A 23,250-nucleotide genomic window follows, 5' to 3' on the forward strand; every position below is an offset into this window, starting at 1 on the left:
AGATTACATAATATTGTAAGTATTTTTGAAAACATTGGAGATAGCGATCACAACGTAATATTTTAAACAAATTATAAAACGTTCTAGATGGCAAGCACGTTTATTAAAAGCTGATTTGTTTCGTTCATCACATGATCATGTCCAGACTTTCAACCCAGCAGTTCACTATTGTCATTAAGCGGTTCTTGCTCCATGATGGACAATAGCTATTGTCCATCAATATGGTTGAAGGTCTGAAGAATGTACTCCACCCAAATCCTGCACTGTGCCTTGATACTGAGGTACTTTCGTGGCCCACAACATCTCCATATCAAGACCCAGTTACAACAACTGTGGGCTAGCCTGCCTCAGGAGAGATTACAACAGTTTTTTGACACTTCTAAGCGAAACAGTGCACGCATCTCCAGGCCAGTAGCAGTGGAGCTTCGCACTCCTAAGTGGGCTCATACTCTCAAGTTCTTTTGTAAACCTGGTTATTTTGTAATCATTGAAATACATGAAATACCCTCTCAGCACGAGAAATTTCGTTTCGTTTCGTTTCCTCCTCCACTTTGCCAGGAAGTGTATCACACCCACGTAATGTTGCAGTAACAATCGGTTATTAATTGAATCTCGAATGTTCTCTCCATTGGTATACAGGATACCTGGTGATGATTTAAACCAGCTGTGATAAGGAATCATTTATCAGCAGCTCTTGGAGGGCCTATTGAGTATACTTCTTGCAGTTCATCAAGTTCTATTGCTTTGGTACTGGAAAATTTTCAGTAACTAACCTATTTGACTATGATCAAGTTGGTATTCATGTTTGACGACCTTTAGGACACGTGATGATGTGATTGTAGTTTTTTTTATTGTGAAGATTGTCACAGAGAAACTGGTCGTGATAAATAAGAATCTCACAAGAGCACTGCCTCCTGCATTTTCAGGTCTATCTTTTGGGTGGGGAATTACTTCCACACCATATTTGTCGAGCATTTCTCTCACTGGTACGACAATATGCCGTATTGCATCACCGTGCAAAATGAGGACACCAGCCTTCCCCATCTTTAACTTTTCAGTTATGATTCTGTAAACTGAAGTGACAAGACATTCTGGCCTCATATGCAATTACATCACATGTTTTTCGTCGATTCTCTCTCAAAATGTCGTTAACAATAACCTAGAGAGGTGTAGCCTGTTGCAGTGGATGGCCGTCCACTTGTTAGGTTGCCCTCAGTGTTTATCCAACCTTCACGGAAGCCATCAGACCATCGTGACATTGTGCTACGATCCAATACAGTAGTCCCACGCGCCTTTCACGAAGCTGCTGGGTTCTTTCCACGTAGGGTTTCGATTTTGATGTAGCAACGCTGGTCACTATGTGCATTCGGCCCTGACTCGGTTTCAGCTTCGATTTTAAAACGGAATTACGAAACAGACGTGCGAATCGGTAAGGACATATACGACCTATCCGCTTGAAGTCTTTCACAAAACCGACATGAACTGCAAGTTGATCCCGCCACTGAAACGGTCGCTTATGCGCAATGTGTAGGACTTTTGAAATGACCCCCTTGCATAGTTTCCTCAACGCCTTACTACACAGAACGCAGCCTGGCGGTACTGCCTGTGGCTTTGAGTCACGACGGGCAGGCGACGTCACGGAAATTCTCGTGATTCAGTCAGGTAGGAGACACAGAGGGCGCCTTTGACGTGGCGGACACCAACCTGCCGCAGCGGCCAGCACCAAATGGTGCACCTCCAGATGGTGCACGCGACTGCTCCATACAGCAGGTTGCCCACTGCTGAATCACACTGTTGCAGCAAAGCTCGGAGTGTTGCTAGCCACACGCCCTCAAACGCGCCTCTCACGTGACTCCAGTTCAAGTGTGCCCAACCCAGCTATCGCGATCGACCGGCCGGTTGCCATGTCTTTGTCTGAAATCTGTTTCAGTGAACCGTTTTTGTAAACTACCAGTCTGTTGACAACGAGTATTTGGCACCATATTTGTAGGTGGTAGATCTGACAACGCTGTCTCCGCCTCCTTCGTCTCCATCTATACGTCACTGCCTTTATTGTTCGCGCCAAGCAACAGTCTTTCTTCCAGCGCGTTGAGGTTATTACTCGCGAACTGTAACTCGGCGCGATGTGCGAGGGTTGTGATGAAGTAGGATAGCCCTTGGGGTGATGCGGGGGTAAACAAGCTCCGCCTCCAAGAGGCGACACAAGTTTCGTGTTTTCGAGGTTCCATGACACCACGATGGGCAAGATGGAGGAAATAACTACGAGGGTGAGTCAAATGAAAACCTTAAAATTGTAATAACAAATCAAAATTTCAAGCCGTTATTCTGTAAGTTGGTAAGCATGCTACAAAAAGCGTGCAGAATGGCCTGTAGGTGGCAGCATAGTGCAGATGCACACACACCGTCGCAGTATCAGTATAAAGATGGCCGCCCCTCTTGCAACTTGCACTAGGAAAGATCAGCGTTCTGTTACTCGATTTTTGCGTAGTGAAGGTGTGAAACCTGTTGAAATTCATCGACGATTGAAGGTTCAGTACGGTGATGCATGTTTGTCACAGTCTACGAATGGAGTAGGAAGTTCGCAAATGGTGTGACTTCAGTGGAAGATACTCCTCGTCCAGGCCAGGCACAGAGTTGTGACTCCACAGAACATTGCAGCAGTTGAAGCCATAGCGAAGGAAAACCACCGAGTGACACTGAATGACATTGCAGCATGTTTACAGATTAGTCATGGGTCATCAGACCACATTGTGCATGATGTGCTCCAGTGTCACAAAGTGTCTGCAGGATGGGTGCCACGGCAGCTGACTCCTGAAATGAGAGAACGACGCGCTGATGCTTGTGAAGAACTACTTCGGCGCTTTGAACGAGGTGATGGCTTCCTTGCAAGAATCGTTACTGGGTACGAAACCTGGGTTCGCTTCCACCAACCGGAAACGAAGAGAGTGAACAAGGAATGACGCGCCATCCTCATCACCAAAACCAAAGAAGTTTCGAACAGAACCATCAGCAGAGAAGGTTATGCTGACTCTTTTTGGATGAAAAAGGCGTCATTTTGGAGCATTACATGCCTAGAGGGACCACTGTCACCAGCGCATCATACACATATCTCCTAAAAAATCATCTGCTGCCTGCAATCAAATCAAAGCGACGTGGATTGCTGTCAGCAGGTGTCCTTTTGCAACATGACAATGCAAGGCCCCACACTGCCCGTACAACAGTTGCAACAATCACAAACCTGCATTTTGAGTGTCTTCCTCACCCACCATACTCAACAGACCTTGCTCTATGTGATTTCCATCTGTTTGGACCAGTCAAAGACGCAATGGGAGGAAAGAAGTTCCGTTCTGATGAAGAGGTACGCCACGCGGTGCACGAGTGGTTGCGCGGACTACCAAAAGAATTTTTTTCTACAGGAATTTATGCACTTTGTAAGCGCTGTAGGACTTGCATTGAGCGTGGGGGAGATTATGTTGAAAAGTGATACAACTTTGTACCACTTCTGAAAATGACCATTTGTGCCAAAATGATCTCGCTTATTTGGCGTGTGTTAAAACTGCTGCAATATTACAAAGACCTATTTCGTTCTACCTCGCGGACAGTGACAAAATAGACGTAATCAAATCGAGAAACCACACCGGTTTTGGGTACTATTTGTATTAACAGCTTTTCCAGTATTGTCTACTTCTGATTTTTCATGCGGCAAAACGTTTGACGAACTATGATGAGGTAATAAATTCTTTCGCAGACAGGAAAGCGCGCTGTGTAAAGGTGTAACAAGAGAAGAAAAAAAATGCTGGGACGTAAGGACCGAAAAAATGTGTACTGCCTTGCTTGTCTCTTGTTTTTACTGGTTTTATGTCGCACACAAGAGGAAGTTATTTGCTAATAGGCAATAAAGAGTGCAAATTTTCTGAACAGTTCATTATTCTCCGGGTCAGAAATAATCCCATTCAGTATTAATTGTGAGTTCTTTTTAAAGCGGGGTAGGATGTCAAATTGGCCGGCTGGGAGCAGGAGGGGCGCCACAGGATATTTTAATTTCCACTGTCCTGAATATAGGTTTGATGGCTTCCATTGCAAAATATACACGTTTGAATTCCACAAAGCGAAATACAGTGACGTGCGATAGAAGAATGTTGTGTGAAGAGGCGTGACACTGCACTTTGGCACACTTAAGGCCATTTCCTGCAACTTGTATGTTTCATACATCAAACTCTTCAGAAATATGTGCGCAACAAAATAAATATACATTCCTGGAAATGGAAAAAAGAACACATTGACACCGGTGTGTCAGACCCACCATACTTGCTCCGGACACTGCGAGAGGGCTGTACAAGCAATGATCACACGCACGGCACAGCGGACACACCAGGAACCGCGGTGTTGGCCGTCGAATGGCGCTAGCTGCGCAGCATTTGTGCACCGCCGCCGTCAGTGTCAGCCAGTTTGCCGTGGCATACGGAGCTCCATCGCAGTCTTTAACACTGGTAGCATGCCGCGACAGCGTGCACGTGAACCGTATGTGCAGTTGACGGACTTTGAGCGAGGGCGTATAGTGGGCATGCGGGAGACCGGGTGGACGTACCGCCGAATTGCTCAACACGTGGGGCGTGAGGTCTCCACAGTACATCGATGTTGTCGCCAGTGGTCGGCGGAAGGTGCACGTGCCCGTCGACCTGGGACCGGACCGCAGCGACGCACGGATGCACGCCAAGACCGTAGGATCCTACGCAGTGCCGTAGGGGACCGCACCGCCACTTCCCAGCAAATTAGGGACACTGTTGCTCCTGGGGTATCGGCGAGGACCATTCGCAACCGTCTCCATGAAGCTGGGCTACGGTCCCGCACACCGTTAGGCCGTCTTCCGCTCACGCCCCAACATCGTGCAGCCCGCCTCCAGTGGTGTCGCGACAGGCGTGAATGGAGGGACGAATGGAGACGTGTCGTCTTCAGCGATGAGAGTCGCTTCTGCCTTGGTGCCAATGATGGTCGTATGCGTGTTTGGCGCCGTGCAGGTGAGCGCCACAATCAGGACTGCATACGACCGAGGCACACAGGGCCAACACCCGGCATCATGGTGTGGGGAGCGATCTCCTACACTGGCCGTACACCACTGGTGATCGTCGAGGGGACACTAAATAGTGCCGGTACATCCAAACCGTCATCGAACCCATCGTTCTACCATTCCTAGACCGGCAAGGGAACTTGCTGTTCCAACAGGACAATGCACGTCCGCATGTATCCCGTGCCACCCAACGTGCTCTAGAAGGTGTAAGTCCACTACCCTGGACAGCAAGATCTCCGGATCTGTCCCCCATTGAGCATGTTTGGGACTGGATGAAGCGTCGTCTCACGCGGTCTGCACGTCCAGCACGAACGCTGGTCCAACTGAGGCGCCAGGTGGAAATGGCATGGCAAGCCGTTCCACAGGACTACATCCAGCATCTCTACGATCGTCTCCATGGGAGAATAGCAGCCTGCATTGCTGCGAAAGGTGGATATACACTGTACTAGTGCCGACATTGTGCATGCTCTGTTGCCTGTGTCTATGTGCCTGTGGTTCTGTCAGTGTGATCATGTGATGTATCTGACCCCAGGAATGTGTCAATAAAGTTTCCCCTTCCTGGGACAATGAATTCACGGTGTTCTTATTTCAATTTCCAGGAGTGTATTTTTGAAATATCGATTTTTAAAATTTTTGACGTCCTATCCCAAAGGCCCGAGGGGGAGGGGGCGCCAGTATCAAGTCTTTGCTCCGGTTCGGAAATATCGTAGATCCGGGGCTGCCTGAAGTCATACCCAATGGCTCCCCAGACAATGACGCCAGGCTTTGTACTGCTGGGCCTATCCCAAACATAAGAAGCCTTGGGCTTGCTGACTTAGCATCTGGTAATGTTCACATTTATCCACAATTGCCTCATTTGGTAATCTGATGTTCCTACTATATCTTTCTATTTCGGCTGCCGCTATTCTGCGAAGTCATTTATCAGTCCAGATAGAAGCAGTGGATGTATGGAAGACAATTACTGCAATTGGTGCTTGCGCTATTGTAGTAGAAATATATTTTATCCAGGAGGACACTTCTCTTACTTGAAGGGCTGGGACGATGCTGGCCTGCAGCCTTTACCAGGGACGAAACATAACAGGACCCGCAGGTCTCGTCCCCTCGAAAAAAATACGGCCTTACGATAAACGATGCCGTCAATCAGCACCTCATACAATCGCCTTTGTACAATGTAGTAGTACCGGTTGATAAGCGTGCGCATTTTCCATTGCCCGTTTTCTGAAATTCTGCACCGTGCTCGCACGTATATCCAACGTTGGAGCAATTCACCGAGCGCTGCATGTTTGCACACCACCGCTCGAACCCTCCCGCAATGTTGCGGCCGCGTCTTCGACATACTTCGGATCAACGGCTTTCCTCCCTATGCCGCATTGCACTTCAATAGAACCTGTCTTCGAATTTTACAATCATTTTCTCCAGACCGATATTTTACTCCTGAAAAACGGTTACTTTGCCGTATTTGTTTGTTTGTTTGGTTGGTTGGTTTAAAAGGGGGGAAGGGAGAGAATAAAACCAGCTAGACATACAGCACAATACAGAGACGAAGGAAAAACCACAAGAGCGACAGAAGAGCAACGAACACAACAAGGAACAAAATAGGGCAAGAAAAACACAGAGAGACGCAAGAAACAGGTAGAAGAGAGTAAAACAGGAGAGCAGATTACCGTGGCTGGCTGACCACGAAAATAAAAGGATAAGCCAGCCATTCTGCAACACATTAAAACCTCCACCCTAAAGCACTAGGGTGGTGGACACTGAGGGACAAAGGACATGCGCTAAAACTTAGCCCAAATGACAAAACCCACCCTCACGCATAAAACGTAACACCAAATCAGCCGATGAGGCGCTGTCTGTTAAAATTAATGATAACGAGTCCGGTAACCTCAGGGCAGCCAAACTATGACACAGGGCCTGTGTCAACCGGGCGCAGCACCGACACTGAGGCGGGTCTTCACGGCGCAGGAGGTAGCGGTGGGTCGCCCAAACGTGACCACTGCGGAGCCGGCAGAGAACTACAGAGTCCCTGCGAGAGGCCCGCATGGAGGACTTCCACACATAAGTAGTCTCATTAATGGCACGCGGTGCACCGGGTCGAGTAAACACAACATTCCTCCCTCCATCACCTTCTCAATCACTGGCACACAGCCTGGCTAACTAGCTGGTCATATGAACAAGTGCAAAATTGGAGCGATTCGTCGACTTTCTCTTGATGAGCCCACTTCTTCCAGCGCGAGATTTGTATGCTGCCCAAAAGATGGGAGAAAGTAGTGTCCAGTACTTTGAATCGTAAATTTTATGTAAGTTTTTCACAATAAAGCCCATAATTTCAAGAAGTAGTTCTAGACCTCATATATATTCTGGGAATTGAACTATTCAGAACACATCCGAACTGTTAGGAACAAATATGATTAACGAATGTAAGCCAAACCCTGTAACAAGACAATCGGTTGATGTCTACATGTAAGAAACTAATATCTATTTTTTGGTAGTGACGCTTCGTACACTTGTCACACGTTAAATTCGTCCAGTTTATGCTCGTCGGTAAAAAATTGATTATGTGATACTACAACATGAGCAGGAAAATTTACATGCGACTTTCTCCAAGTCCTGCCTGAAATGTTCCGCTCTATAGAAGTTCTGTGTAGCGGAGAAAGCTGTCTCTCCAGAACGATATCGTTGAATATATAAATTAAGGCTAAAAACTTCAGAAGACACCGAATACCTGGCAATGAAAATTCGCATGGAACGAAACGTATTACAGACTACATGTAAATCTGTAGGTCCCCTTCCCCCGATAGTATTACCGAGGTAGGTTAGGAACACGGAAGTAACCGAAGTGGCAACTTGCCCTAGGCCGTTGAGCTACACGGATCACCATCTAAAGCTGAAATTATATTCGTCGAGAACATTTTAGTTTAAACCATTAACTCTGTTTCACTTCTCCGGAATGAAGGTGCAGTACTCTAGTCAAATAATTTTTACCCCACTACTATGCAGCTGTCAATATTTTCCAGTGTCAATTTCTTACCAGTTTCAATCAATGCTGTCTATAGTATCTACATAGACACGAAAATTGATTATGTGATACTACAACATGAGCAGCCCATACTTCATTTCGTTTCAATTAAAGAGCTACTTATGCCTGCTGATAAGGTATTTTTTTCTGGAGGTTTTTCTGAGTCATCAGTCAACAGACGGGTTCGATGCGCCCCACCACGAATTCCTCTCCTGTGCCAACGCATTAACGTTTGCCCCATTAGCCTTTCCCTTCTTCTTTTCAGTGTTTTCCATGTATTCTTATCCTCGCCGATTCTGCGGAGAACCATTTCTTTCTTTAGTCCACCTGGTTTTCAACGTTATACCGTAGCGCCACATCTCAAATGCTCCGATTCTCTTCTGTTCCGCTTTCCCCGCAGTCCATGTCTCACTGCCATTGAATGCTGTGCTCCAAACGTACAGTCTCAGAACTTTCTTCCTCAGATTAAGGCTTATGTTTTACACAAGTAGAATTCTCTTGGCTAGGAATTCCCTCTTGGCCAGTGTTTGTTGCTTTTTATGTCATCCTTGCTCCCTTCGTCATGGGACATTTTGCTGCCGCCAGCACAATTCCGTAAATTCATCTGTCTCGTGATCGCCAATTATTATAAGATTCTCACTGTTCTTCTTTCTGCTAAGATAAACTGATCATCATCCAACATATCCTCAGTTTTCTCTTACATTCTCCTGTATGTTATTCTTGTCACCAACGCATACGCATGAGCTGTTAAAGATGATTGTACGATAATTCTCGCACTTGTCGGCTCTTTATAACTTCGGAATTGTGTGGACGATGTTTTCCTGAAACTATGATGGTATATCACCAGTCTAATACATTCTGCACGTCACCGTAAATAATCATTTTGGTCCCCGTGTATAGGTGACATAAGCTACACATAGCTCCTCCTCCCACTCCTACCGTTAGATGTTCGTCCTCCATATATGACTTCAAAACAGAATAATCTGCAGGCCCTCAAAACTGAGGCACGTATTTTGGAATAACAGAGTTAATATTGCGTTTAGAACAAGAAGTATTCTTAAAGTGCGAGTGCTTCACAACTAACCACAAAAGAAAGACAAATCTGCAAAGTGTGGGATTTATACAATATCCTGTCGTGATTGTGACGATACCAACACTGACCGGGAAGAGGGTCCTTCAACACACTATTTAAAGAAAATACTTGGGGCCAGCAACACGGAGAACCTTGGTATAGGTAACACTGAAGAACAAATGGAAACGATGCATAGAAACAGAAAAAGTCAGGCGGCTCCACACTGGAAATGTACTTCTTAAGAAGAAACAAACAAAACGAACTTGCTACCAATGCCTAGTTTAAGATTTGTGAAGGTCTGCTCGATTGCGGCTGGAGTCGGCTGTTCCCCGCGGTAAGGTTCCGCCGTGACCGAGTCGCATGGACGCCGAGGTGCAAATGACGCCGAGGTGCAAACGACCAGCAACAGACATCCTCCGGCCGCAAAAAGAGGGATACTAATGGTGGACATAACTTTCTACCACATGCCATCGTTCATACGTGAACTGCATTGGTTCCAGCTGTTTTAATGTTTAAATCCTGCTGTTCCCTCTTTTACATGCACACTCTGTCGTAATATGGAAAATTATGTAATGCGTTTCAATCTTATACTTTCTTAGTTATTACGTAATTTATTTTATGATGCAGACTCTGTCCTTTTAATGTATATCTTATTAATACACAATTTTTAATGCTGTTAAATCTGCACTTGGTAATACTATTTTAAGCAGAATTTTAATGACAAAATTGTTTTCTTGTTTTGAAATCACACATGGCGGGTGGGGGAGGTGCACGTACATTCAGCGCTAGGAATGAGAAAAGGAGCCATAATCAGCTTATTTTCCGTTTATACTTGCATACTCCTGGACTTTTCGTCAGTATGACAAAGCATATATCGTACGTACCGCATTTTGATCCATGGGTGAGACCGTATTTTATGTTCATTTTAAAGTACGCCTTGACAACTATAAGCAATACGATTTTTAAATTCTATCATATTTTCCGTTGTTTCTGAAGATAACGTCATAAGTAAAAGTCATAAAACAAAAATATGTTTACTTCCGATAGCAAATTTGGCGTTACAGCTCTCGTTCGAGCCTCTCCAGCCCTCTTCATCAATACATCACGTAAAGGTAAGTACATTAATGAGGTCACACACTGCCGTAAAATAAGGCGCGTGTCAAAACTTGCCTTAAGAGCCCTCGACTCTTCTACCCGACGGCCAAGTTGCGGAGATCAAACGGGGAGACAAGTGGATCTTTCCTCGACACTTTCTGGTCGTAAATTGCACTGGATGCAGTTACAGGACACCAGTACAATAGTCACAGGTAGCGACACAAAGGGCCAGCGCATTGCCTACTGCTGCCGCAGCGAACGTCTCCAGGGAAACGCTGGCTTCCCTGGGATTCCTCTTAACCTGCTCTGAAGTTGTCCGGCACAGAACAGAGGCCGGCGCATACTTTCCTGGTTTTAGTCATCTTATGCGGGGCCTAGGTTAATCTGACTAGTCAACTTATGCATTTCAAGTAACACATTCCATGGGCTTAATGTAACATTGGTTTCGTTTTCATTTTAGCGTAAAGATGTGTTTAAGACATCTTGCATTCAAAATACTGTCGTATGCGGTATGAATCCGACATGGCTAAAAGTAACAGATGACTGGAAGGCAATGAGAGATAAATATCAATATACAAAATTAATTGATTACTATGTTCATATCCCTACTTGCCCCACCTGTTACAACTTTGACATAACCAGCTTACTCCATTAGCTTACAGGAGATCATGATCATCAGTTTAATATATCCAAAATTGGATAAAGGTTTCTCTACTCTCTAAACGTTATTCTTTCGGCTATTGTGCGTAAATATTGCTTCTGTATATTTTCTAATGTCTTGATCTCACCTTGTCACCTTTACACACCTACTACACGCATTTCACTATCTGTTCAGCGTAATACAACCTTTACTGCCTCCAGAATTTTTTTCTGTTTCGCCTTCCAACATCATACTATACTTGGATACTCTCTCACGACCTTTCCCCAAATAATACACAACTGGCCGTTAACAGCAGGATATCTTTTGCTCGAAGAGTACCCGGCGTAGCTGGTTATGTATTTATTCCAATCTTTTATTAGTCCATCTCCTTCTCTGCCCTCACTCTCTCTGTCCATCCATCGCAACCTCCTCACTTGCCACTTCTACCCCAATAGGAGGCTGATCTTTCTTACCACCCCCCCCCCCCCCCACAGTATTTATTTCCGGACTGTAACTAATGTGTGTACCAAATTTAATTTAAATCTTCCCTGGGGTTCAGGATGAAATTTTCACCAGTGGTTTTGTGCCCAAGTACGCACATGTGAAATATATTTAACATATTTCACACATATTCGTACATATATTTCACCTGTATCTCTGGCGAATTTCACCCTCAAGTTTCGTTTGCACGCAGCTGAAGTGCTACGGCGTCAGATCTGAACTGTGTTCCGTACAATGATGTAATGTTTCTGATATATTCAGCGGTATATGTGAATACTGTCTGCAAAATTTATGGCGAGTACAGTTATCAGTAAAGAAGTAGCAAAGAAACATCATGCACTATGCGGCAGTGTTTTGGGGGGTCATGAGGAAAAGTTTCCTAAACGTTTGAAATTTGGTAAAGTTTGTTGCAAGTCACTAAGTGCTTTCTTTCTCAAACACTGGATGGCTAATGAATGGCGTCGTGGGCCACACTTTTTTTTCACTGCCCACCCCTTTGATAGGTAGATGGTTCTTATATCCACAGCGATGATTTACAGACAGTAAGTGATTTGTGTACCAAATGTGGTTGAAATCGGTCCAGAGCATTAGGAGGAGATACGGAGCATACATACATTTTTATAATATAGGGTGTTCGGAAGTTCCCTTAACCAGCTTCTAGAGCTTGTAGAGGGGCGTGAGTACGTAATATTTCGAAGAGAAACCCATGTTCGTTCTACGACGGTTGCAATTCAGTTGTTTAATTCATCGACTTCTGCCTGAGGGACTGAATTAGACGCGACGCAGTACAACTATTTGGTAACAATTCCGCACGAAAAATACATTTATCACTTACGCACGTTTGTTTGTCTTAACACACACACACACACACACACACACACACACACACACACACACACACACAAAGAATCCAGCATACTGTACGCACATACAACAGCGGTTCCGTGTGGCGACCACCAACGTTGTTACGGGCACTATACGTACGAAGCAGGCTCTGGTACGCACTCTCCATCTCACTTGGTGACCCTTCAATTTCTAGTGCAGCGTCCAGAACTCTTGCCAGTAGATCTTCCGCTGTGTCTACAAATGTACTTAAGTGATAAATGGATGATTCGTTATGTTTCCTTTCGAACTGTTACCCCAAAACTACTGGACGATAAGGGTAGCTTAGGTCAACGTATAAGCTTTATTTCATCGCAATCGAGACACAGAAAGGACACACATCATAATTCAAAGTTTTATAAAAAATCTGCTCAGGTTAGTAATGCCGGTGTTTAATTACGGCCTAGTACACGGAAGAACAAATACGTCATTTTTGACACAGTGACCTAAAGTGTTTTCGGAAGTTTACATCAGTGACAGAATTAATCGCCTTAATCTTATCTTTTTGAATACAAAATAACTTCGAATTTACTTGACTAGGAAATGTGAATTTACTAATTTCGCTTTGTGCATTAAAAACTTACAAAAATGGCTCTGGGCACTATGGGACGTAACATCTGAGGTCATAAGTCCCCTAGAACTTAGAACTACTTAAACCTAACTAACCTAAGGACATCACACACGTCCATGCCAGAGGCAGGATGCGAACCTGCGACCGTAGCGGTTGCGCAGTTCCAGACTGAAGCGCCTAGAACAGCTCGGTCACACCGACCGGCATTGAAAACTTAAGACAGTGCTTATGCTTCTTTCGATACGTTTTATTTATATTCTTTGCTAGGAAAAACGAATTTACTGTATTATGTTTGTGATTTGGATGCCTCCTCCATTACGTTCCGATTTCGTTTTTTTTTTTACGAATAAAAGTACCCAGAAAACAGGTGAGTCTTTTTGAATACACAATAATGCCTCAAAAGACTGAGGACTACGCGCTCTCAAGACTCCAAAGAAAGTCGTGAGGCGACACTTGCTGATGCTCCAGAAATAGCTCTTTGGAATGTCCTTCCAAAAGCAAGATCCTACGTAACTCTGATCGAGGTCGTCATGAATTATCTCACTCCTCAGAAGCCTTCACTCATGAAGCTTTGAAGTTACTTCCCTTTACTTCTCTCCAAAGTTAGCACCATGCAGATATTTTGATGGAAACTGGCACAGCAAAGCTAGTATTTATATCCCAAATCCCGCTTATTCTAAACAGTTTACCATTTCGCTTTAAACATGTATAGTTCTTGGTGAGCTTCGTTATGCCTTGACTAAAGCAAAGGGCCAGACACTGCGTGTTGTACGATTGGAACTTCAAGAGTCAGTTACTGTTCGCACTCTTCGGTGTTAATGAAGCAAACGAGCACTTAATTTATGCACCCACGAAGCTACTTCAAAAGCTGTATACAAAGAAGGTTTAGAAGACAAAAATAAGTTCCATGTGTACGACGTCTACAACACAGTAACAAATAAATACCCGGACAATGCCAGATTTCTCAGCTAGTAGATGTTGGAGTTATCAGCATTAGTCTACCTCGCGCAAGCCTCTTCAGCTTTTAATTACATCAGGCTACATCCTTTTGTTCCTACACACCATAGTCAAGCCTTGGTCTCCGTCTACTAGTGGGTCAATCCAAATCAAGTGGTCCATTAAAAATTAAGTCGGTTGCTTGACCATTTTTAAATATTTTACTGTTTTATATGGGATACCCTGTAATTGAGAAGTTCAAAACAGTTTTTTTTTTATTTACCTTTCACCTTTACCGAATGGCGAACATTTTCGTTTGTAGGAGCGCGACGATGTTTCAGTTAGAGACGTTAGCAAAAATATGAATATCTCTGCACTGGGTTAAGTTACAACATTGCAATTGACATGACTGTTTTTAGAAAAGTGTCCTCTACAACACTGTCTATTAAACAAAATACCCCAAATTAAAAAATAACCAGTCAAAATGACCTCCAAAGTTAGGTATTCAAAAATCCACTATTTAGGCCCAAAAATAACAAACAAGGAGTGATTTATGAGAGTATTTTTTCCTATAGTTAGATATCATACACTACTAGCCTCATATAAAGCAAGAACACTTACAAATGTTTCGTTACTTTTTATGACTTTTTGAAAATTTTCATTCTTTTGTAAAGTTTGGGTTAGTTATCTCCGGTGTTACTGAATATAAAAATATGATTTTTGCAAAATTAGTACACCTATATGATAGCAACGTACTGTAAAAATTTCAACATTGATATCTGGTTGTGTACAAAGATATTCCTCTACAACTAATCTTATGGCTGTTGCTTATTCATGTGTGATATTGGCGGGATATAATCAATTATTACTGAAGTATATATACTGAAGGTATTGAATTATATACAAAAAGTGGAAACCACTGAAATTAGCATTTATATTATTTTGACATACTTCCAAAATAAAAATCTTCAATTAACATCCTTCGAGATGCGACTGTTCCTAAACCTGGTGGTGAATGTTAAAGTACACTTATTTCGTCACAGCTTCTGTGATATAGAATAAGACCTCCCAGTTGCTGTGGTAAGTTCAAGCATTGAAAGTTTCCTTAAAATATTTTTCATTCGTATCCAAACTTTGTCACTAATAGATTTCTTGAATAATGTTCTTGGGCCAGCAGGGTAGTAAAAATGTACAAAAATATCATTGTTTTCCAAACTTATTCTTTCGACCTCTGCAAGCCACCACTGTCCATCATACACACAGGCCACTATGTCATCCAGCGTTAAAGACAGATGTATTTTACTGACAGAATGATCCATATAAATTTGGGTTTCTGATGTTACATAGCATTGAAGTAAGTTTTCTGAAATGCCAAGGAATTTGTGGAAATGCCTTGTTTCTTTTATTGCTATACAGTTTCCAAATCTGGTTTGAAGTGTTGTTTCATATACAGAACCACTTACTTCTGGATCACAAAATAGGTAATGCCTTTACTATTATCCTTGCAAAAGACATACATCTACATCTATACTCCGCAAGCCACCCAACGGTGTGTGGCGGAGGGCACTTTACGTGACACTGTCGTCACCTCCCTTTCCTGTTCCAGTCGCGTATGGTTCGCGGGAAGAACGACTGCCGGAAAGCCTCCGTGCGCGTTCGAATCCCTCTAACTTTACATTCGTGATCTCCTCGGGAGGTACAAGTAGGGGGAAGCAATATATTCGATACCTTATCCAGAAACGCACCCTCTCGATGGACAGCAGGCTACAGAGTGATGCAGAGCGCCTCTCATGCAGTCTGCCAATTGAGTTTGCTAAACATCTCCGTAACGCTATCACGCTTACCAAATAATCCTCTGACGAACGCCGCTCTTCTTTGGATCTTCTCTATCTCCTCTGTCAACCCGATCTGGTACGGATCCCACACTGAGGAGCAATACTCAAGTATAGGCCGAACGAGTGTTTTGTAAGCCACCTCCTTTGTTGATGGACTACATTTTCTAAGAATTCTCCCAATGAATCTCAACCTGGCACTATCCTTACCAACAATTAATTTTATATGATCATTCCACTTCAAATCGTTCCGTACGCATACTCCCAGATATTTTACAGAAGTAACTGCTACCAGTGTTTGTTCCGCTATCATATAATCATACAATAAAGGATCCTTCTTTCTTTGTATTCGTAATACATTACATTTGTCTATGTTAAGGGTCAGTTCCCACTCCTTGCACCAAGTGCCTATCCGCTGCATGTCCTGTACTGTGAGAATTTGGTCTGTGGCTGGTCTTTGCAGGCTGGCTTTACTTAGTTCACGTTTTGTTGTACCTCCTACTCTATCACATGCATTTGTACCATGGCAAGATGCAAAAAAGTGCCATTCACCCTCCAACCCAAAGTCTACTTTGTGGTTGCACAGATTTGAAAAAAAGCGCGCGCGCGTGCGTGCATGTGACCACAAAACCAAAGACGACCGACGTCAAAGATTATCAATAGCGAATATTAATAACCAAAGAGCGTCTTTTGGCAGGGGAGAGCTAAAGATTACTCGCAGAATTCAAGCAAAAATCTCCTACGCAGTACTGAAGTTCAACTGCTTCCTTAATAACATTATCCCAACATCAGGATATCCGTGTTATATTCCACAAGACGACCGAATCCAAGCCCTCGCTAGGAAAATGTTTGGATTTTGCTCCGACGCCCAGACTTTTACCAACTTTTTATTTTATACGCTTTATTGAACAGGTTGTTTTTAAACTGCCTTCTGATGCTATAGAGGAGGTTAGGAAACAAGATGTCCTGTTTTGAGTGGGCCATGTTCACCCAAAAGTTAATTTAACAGCAACTGATAGGAATGCTTCATGTTCAGAGTTTGGAAGCTGTTATTTTACTCGCGGACGAAAGAAATGCTACAGAGGTATTTGATAAGCAGGATAATCTTCTAAATACGCAGTGTTTATAGTCGGATTCGGCGTATCGAAGGATGTTTGGGACGCCAACTTCGTGTCAGGCCTCACGACAGACATCGATCGATACCAGTCCTCAGTGCAGCACTCCGTGAAGAATGGGCTGCCATTCCCAAGAAACCTTCCAGGACCTGATTGAATGTATGCCTGCGAGTGTGGAAGCTGTCATGAAGGCTAAGGGTGGGCCAACACCATACTGAATTCCAGCATTACCGATGGAGGGCGCCACGAACTTCTGAGTCATTTTCAGCCAGGTGTCCGGATACTTTGGATCACATTGTGTACACGCCTTGCAGTCGGCATCTGTCTTCCCCTAATCATGCATGTTTCAACACTCTTTCCTCTCTCGTCCAGTCTCTTCTGCTTTGCGTCTCTCAGTTCGTGTCAATATCATTTTTCAGTCGTCCGTATTCTCTTCTGTCCTTTTCATTTGCGTTATTTTTATGTATTCGCTTTTCGTAAAATGCAATACCCATTATGTTTCGCAAGGATTTCTATTGTGCCTTGTCTTTGTACCTGATCCTCTGCTGCCTTCACTATTTCATCTCTCAAAGCTACGCATCTGGTTTGCACTGTATTCTTTTACCTTGATTCCGTGAATGGTTGTCTAGCGCTTCGTTTGATACTCTCACCTTCGGGCTCTTTCAATTAGTCAGGTGTCGTCTCAATCTCTTATCTTCCCGCAGTTTCTTCAGTTATACTATGCAGTTCGTAATGAAATTATGGACAGACTACACACCTGCTCTTGTAATATCTTACAGTTTAAAATCTGATTTCGGAAGCTCTGTTTCACCATTACGTAATCAATCTGAAACCTTCCAGTGCCCCCAGGTGTCCTCCACTTCAACCTTCTTCCATAATGCTTGAAGAATTAGGAATGGTTAAATTCTGCTTTGTACAACAATACCACGTTTCGTCTCATTCTTTTCTGCAGTCCATGTGTTATTAATTTTTCTTCGTTATCCTTCTCTTCTACCGAACTCTAGTCACACACTACAAATTTTCGTCTCCCTGAACTACCCGAATTATTTCCTTTATCTTATTTTTTTTTCTTCAATTTCTTCAGATGCGGTGCTAGGTGGCATATAACTTTTACTAGTGTGGTGGGTGTTGGCTTCGTGCTTATCCTGACCACGACAATGATTTCGTTATATTGTTTAGAGTAGCCCTACCCACATTCGTATTTCATTATTCATTAAACCTTTTCCTGCATTACCCCTCCATGGGTGTGCTGACAAACCTTTATTGACCTAATTGTTGGCAGCAACAATGTCCCTAATCCGGCTGAGCTTGGATGGACATGTGCTGCTTGAGCAGAACCGCTCGTAATGGCCGTCGAGTGGTGACGTGCCAGTCTCTGACATCCATGAACAGAGGTTTCCAACGACAGATTTGCAGAACATGCTGGCCGGGGCATTTGTCTTAATACCCTTTGTATCAAGGTAGGTCATGACACCACAGGCAATATACGGCCTTATTTTTACAACACATTATGGGGAATGGCGCTGAAGCCTAGGAAGCTTCTAGGAGAAGAGCTCCGAGAAGCTCCACAAAATAAAGGTGACATGGAGGCATATAGATCCGCGTGTAAAACACGAGAGTTTCTGTATGTAAGTACTCAGATGTATAATATTGTCTTTTGACCTACACTTCTGGTCGTTTGTCGCCGATTGTCTTACAATTTATTGCAACAGCTACACGAACTCCGCACATCCGGCGTACGGTTGTGTGTTAACTTTCGTGTAAGTCTCGTTCCCCTCCTGCTAACTTTTTCCTCTTGTTCTTTTGCCGCTGAACAGATGTGGAAACATCAATGGGCCGGTACATGAAGCTCCTACTAATGATTGTAGTTGTACTTTTACATATATGTGAATTCATCTCCATCCTCCTCCTGTGATGTGTGCATCGGTGGCAAGGAGTCTAGCGATGGCCGACGCCGCAGCAGAATACGCGATTTCGTGGGTGTCGCCTTAGAAAGTACTCGCTGGGAGACGGCGGACGGCGGCTGCTGTGACGAATCCTCTCGACGGCGACTGGGCTGCTATAAAAGCACCGCCACTCCAGATGCAAGCCGTCACTGACCACACGGCCCACAGCAGCAGGAGCAGCGCCATGGCAGCCATCAAGGTAAGCACCACTTCTGCTTTTCGTTGCTGTATCACCACAGCACTACCTCGCTGTCAAACGGGCTGGCTACTTCGTGTCACAGGTTCTTTTAGTGAGCCTGTTTCTATTTATAATGCCAGTTGACAGTGGAATACTCTTTGCAGTATACTGCAGCTATAAATATACTGACGGTTTCAATATCTGAGATCTTTTCTGTTACTCTTACCCACGAGGCATATCAGCCCGTTCGAGACATTTTTATTTATTATCGTTGGTGTGATTACAAATGTCAGTGGACGTTAGAAGCACGGGTGACTTCCCAAAAAGAAAGGTGGGTGGCGACCTAATATTTTCGCGGCAACTAATTGCAAAACAACTTATCATGCTTGTTCAAGATATTTCACTGTGAGGCAAAGATCAGAGGCCAAAGTATTGTTTTTACCCTACAGTCTGAATGCAAAAATGTTCTCACCCGTACAGCAGCCTCCTTTTATCGTCTCCATTTTGATCTTGGTCTGTCGGTCATTCGAACATTTCAAACGAGTTGCTAAGCTTCTGCACTTTGGACAGCATCAGTGTGACAACAGTGCTCGCAGTGTGAAACAGCAAACAGTGACATATCAAAGATCGCTATCTTTCTAAGAGTCTTATCTCAGACCCCGATACACGCAGTGTACGCTGTGACTGCTGGTTTATCGCGTACATTTTCATGCTGGTAAAATTGGTGTATGTCTAATGATTTCATGTGGTGAATGCAATCTTTCGAACTAACTTAAAATACTTGTAATAAGTCACTACCGGTTTCGCATCAATAGAGATGCATGATGAGGTGATCTGCCAAGAAATTAAAACATTATAGATTTGCAATTGCTTGAATAGCTCTGTACTGCCATAAAGCGCCATATATCAATGAGAACTGTGTTGTTTCGGGTCTCTGAAACAGCCATGGCGCGGCGAAGTAATTGCTCAGATCCAATTCACATCGTTCATCATCAAGACAGATGGCATGCTAAAAAGCGGTAGTCCATGATTAAACTGATTACGGGCGCAGAGCACCTATAAGCGATAGGAACTCGCATAAACCTATTAAAATTTCTGTCTACCGTATAATTATGCGATATGAAAAAACACCACATTAACATGTCGGCAGATAAAATACACCTTGAATGCCTTGGTGCCGTAGACGGCATAGAATCGTGCACAGCGCCAGCGTAAGCCGTACTGATGGTTCGGTGTGCGAAGTGGCGTTAGCGCGAGTCTCGCATCGAACTTGCCCTATCCGTGAGAAGAAAGGGGGAGGGGGGATGTGACTTTACATTGCCTCTAAAATACGTCTTACATGTCATTGGGAATTTCTTTTTTCAAGTCATTTTATAGCTAACACCATCCAAACTTTTTAAAATACTGGATAAAATAACCCTGAACATCCTATCTAGAAACAGGATTCTGTTTTTCTACGCGACGTTTCTTTTCTACGATGGGACACAAAATTGAGAATCCTTATCTAAAAGAACAATTACGCGTTCTTTCACCAACGCCACAGTTCTATATATAAGCTATATCGGTATTCTTTGGCGCAGGTCATAAGATTTTCCTGTATTAGTTCATCAAAGGTAGGATATCAGTATTTGTAACGTGACGTTCCGTATTTCTTTCAAAGCGCACCGCGGACAAAATACAACTATCTATCAAACAAACAAACAAAAGCTTACACTTGAGTTGATTATCGCGATAAATAGCTTGAACAACTTCAGTACCAGCCGCTCTACACCAAAATGTCTCATGTTCAGGGATATGTTTTGCGAATTTTGTTATAGGGGACCGCGGTGACTGGTGCCTCGCTACAGAATAACTGCAGTGGTTCTCACCCTCATTTATTTTTGAAAGTCGACAGAATTCGCAGTGTGTCTTGTTTGGCACAAACGAGTTCCATTCAATCTTTACTTGCTGTTGGCAACAGGTATACATACATTTCACTCTTCGCCCTCAAGCTTGCAATTCAGCACTCCTCGAATTTTTGTACGATTTTTTTTTCCCCGGCAGTGTTAGTTTTACGTTAACAGTGATACACTGCATTATGGATAGGTTTTTGCTGTTCTGATGGACGATGAGCAACTCGTTTACGTTTTCACTCAATAAACAACGACGCTATGCTGAACTGTTCTTGCAGTGACGTCAACCACATTGCAGTACTTTTGCATGTGAGTGTTAATGCATTACTGTGTGTTTTGTATTGTACATTGTGTTGATTACATATTAGTGACAATTTTACTCTTGCGAAAGCATATTCACTGAAGCAACTGTGATAGACAAACTCACAATTACATTAACACACTGTAAGAAGCCACTTGAGAGCACGTTCCCCTTATACAAATTAATTGTAATATCCGCTCCCCGAAAGCATCTGAAATTTTGTCGCAGTTCCGCGATACAGATTTAGCTAATGTAGACCACGTATGTGTACAGAAGATGTTGGCGGCAGCGGTGATGGCCGCAGTGTGCTTGCACGCAAGCGCAGGCGGCCACGGCGGAGGCGGCGGTGGTGGCGGCCACGGCGGAGGCGGCCACGGCGGTGGTGGATACTTAGGCCCCGGTGGTCACGCGCACTCGTTCGCCTACTTCCACGGGCCCGTGGAGGGCGGTCACCACGAGATCGTCGTGGACGGAGGCGACGGCGGCGGCGGTGGCGGCGGTCACGGGGGGCGGCCACGGTGGTCACGGACACGGCGGACACCACCACACCCACACCGGCGGGAAGTACGTCGACTACGTGGTGAGTTACACGCCGCTGTCTTGTGACAGGGCACTCCTAAACACTCCACGGAGGTGCTGGCACTCTACGCTCACTGAAATTCGGCGTTTTGTGCAAACTGCTAAGTTGCAGTACGCGTATAATACCTCTGCAGGTCGGACCTAATCGTGTTTATAGTTTCATTTCGCAATATCCATAAACAGCATTAGTCATATGGTTTCTAGCAGCCAGTGTCACTATTTACGGAAAATGCCATTTTGTTTCAGGCTCATCCTCGGTATGAATACGCATACGGTGTAACTGATGGCCACTCTGGGGACCACCACGGTCAGAAGGAGCACCGTGACGGTGACGAAGTTGTCGGTAAGTAATCTGAACCTGAACGCCTCTTCATTTACATTAGTTACTGTGACGAATTACACTTGAGTACAATTCACAGACAGCATTCACATCATAATGTTCTTTCCAAATATCACACACCACGGGCGTCCACAAAAATTTCTCCGGGGCCCAATGGACAGAGGACGGCGGCAAGACTTAAATGGCAATTTTTACACAAAGTAGTTGGTCCATTTCGAGACACGTCGTGGCGCTAGGACTAAACTGCATGTGACACAAGGATAACTTACTACATCCCGAAGAACTGATGCTTATCCACTCACTTCTAGAAGTGTATAGGAACAGTGTTAGGCTCCAAGTTCTAGAGAGGGTGTGTCAAAAATTGCCCCTCCCCCATCTGAAAAATTTATGGTCCTGAGAAGCTGTGGTTCATAGTACCACACTTCACAGAAACATGCCCTCTTCGATGGCAAGGAAGAAATCTTGATAACAACCCGATAAATTTGACGAAAGTTCTCAAAATAAACATTCAGTTCTTTTATTTGAATGTATAGAGTTTAAAGGTAGTACTGAATACTTCAGACATATTCAGAGTCATTGCTCATCCTTCAAGTATTCTAAAATAAGTATGATACATTTCATAGCAGCTCTATGATTATTATCTTTGACGAAACACATATGGTTCTCGAGTGTAATTACGAAGTGAAATGGCAGACACTGAAGTTTACTTGTAGGACATAATGTCCACAAAACCGTGATCTGAACTTTCCTGAATCACATTGCATAAATTCTGCACCTGACACGTATTTTGTTCTAGAGCTCCTTTTGTACAGACACCGTATTTATATTGTCACCACTGTATGCGACGTGGGTCGAGAGTACTAGTACCTATATGCTTGTTTTGCAGGAGAATACACGATAAAGGAACCTGGTGGCAATGTGCGAACTGTCAAGTACTACTCTGACAAGAAGGGTGGCTTCTTCGCCAAGGTTCAGAACAGTGGTGGAAATGACCACTCCGGAGGTACCTACGGAGGCTACAGCCACGGAGGACATGGTGGTGGTGGTGGCGGTGGAGGCCACGGAGGTGGTGGCGGCGGTGGTGGCCACGGAGGCGGACACGGACACTACTAGACAAGACTTGGCGACACCACAGCTTCTGCTCAACACACGTTCTCTTTTGTACCTTTCCATGTTGAGTTTTTGTTTGTATATAATTCGTACAATTGAAATAAAATAATTTATTCTGATTAAGTTTTGTTGTGCAGTATCTTTGAAGTTTTCTGACTCCTGAGCTGACTGGCCTA

General features: G+C 44.0%; 1 protein-coding gene and 1 pseudogene across 1 annotated transcript in view; one reads left to right on the plus strand and one right to left on the minus strand.

Annotated features, from left to right (window-relative positions):
• LOC124711447 overlaps window positions 1-23,250 on the minus strand; it is a 461,065-nt gene that overhangs the window by 403,826 nt on the left and 33,989 nt on the right. The window lies entirely within an intron of this gene.
• On the plus strand, window positions 21,340-23,077 carry LOC124712232 (annotated as a pseudogene).

Source organism: Schistocerca piceifrons, chromosome 8 (genome assembly GCF_021461385.2).
Source record: "Schistocerca piceifrons isolate TAMUIC-IGC-003096 chromosome 8, iqSchPice1.1, whole genome shotgun sequence".
Classification (NCBI taxonomy): domain Eukaryota; kingdom Metazoa; phylum Arthropoda; class Insecta; order Orthoptera; family Acrididae; genus Schistocerca; species Schistocerca piceifrons.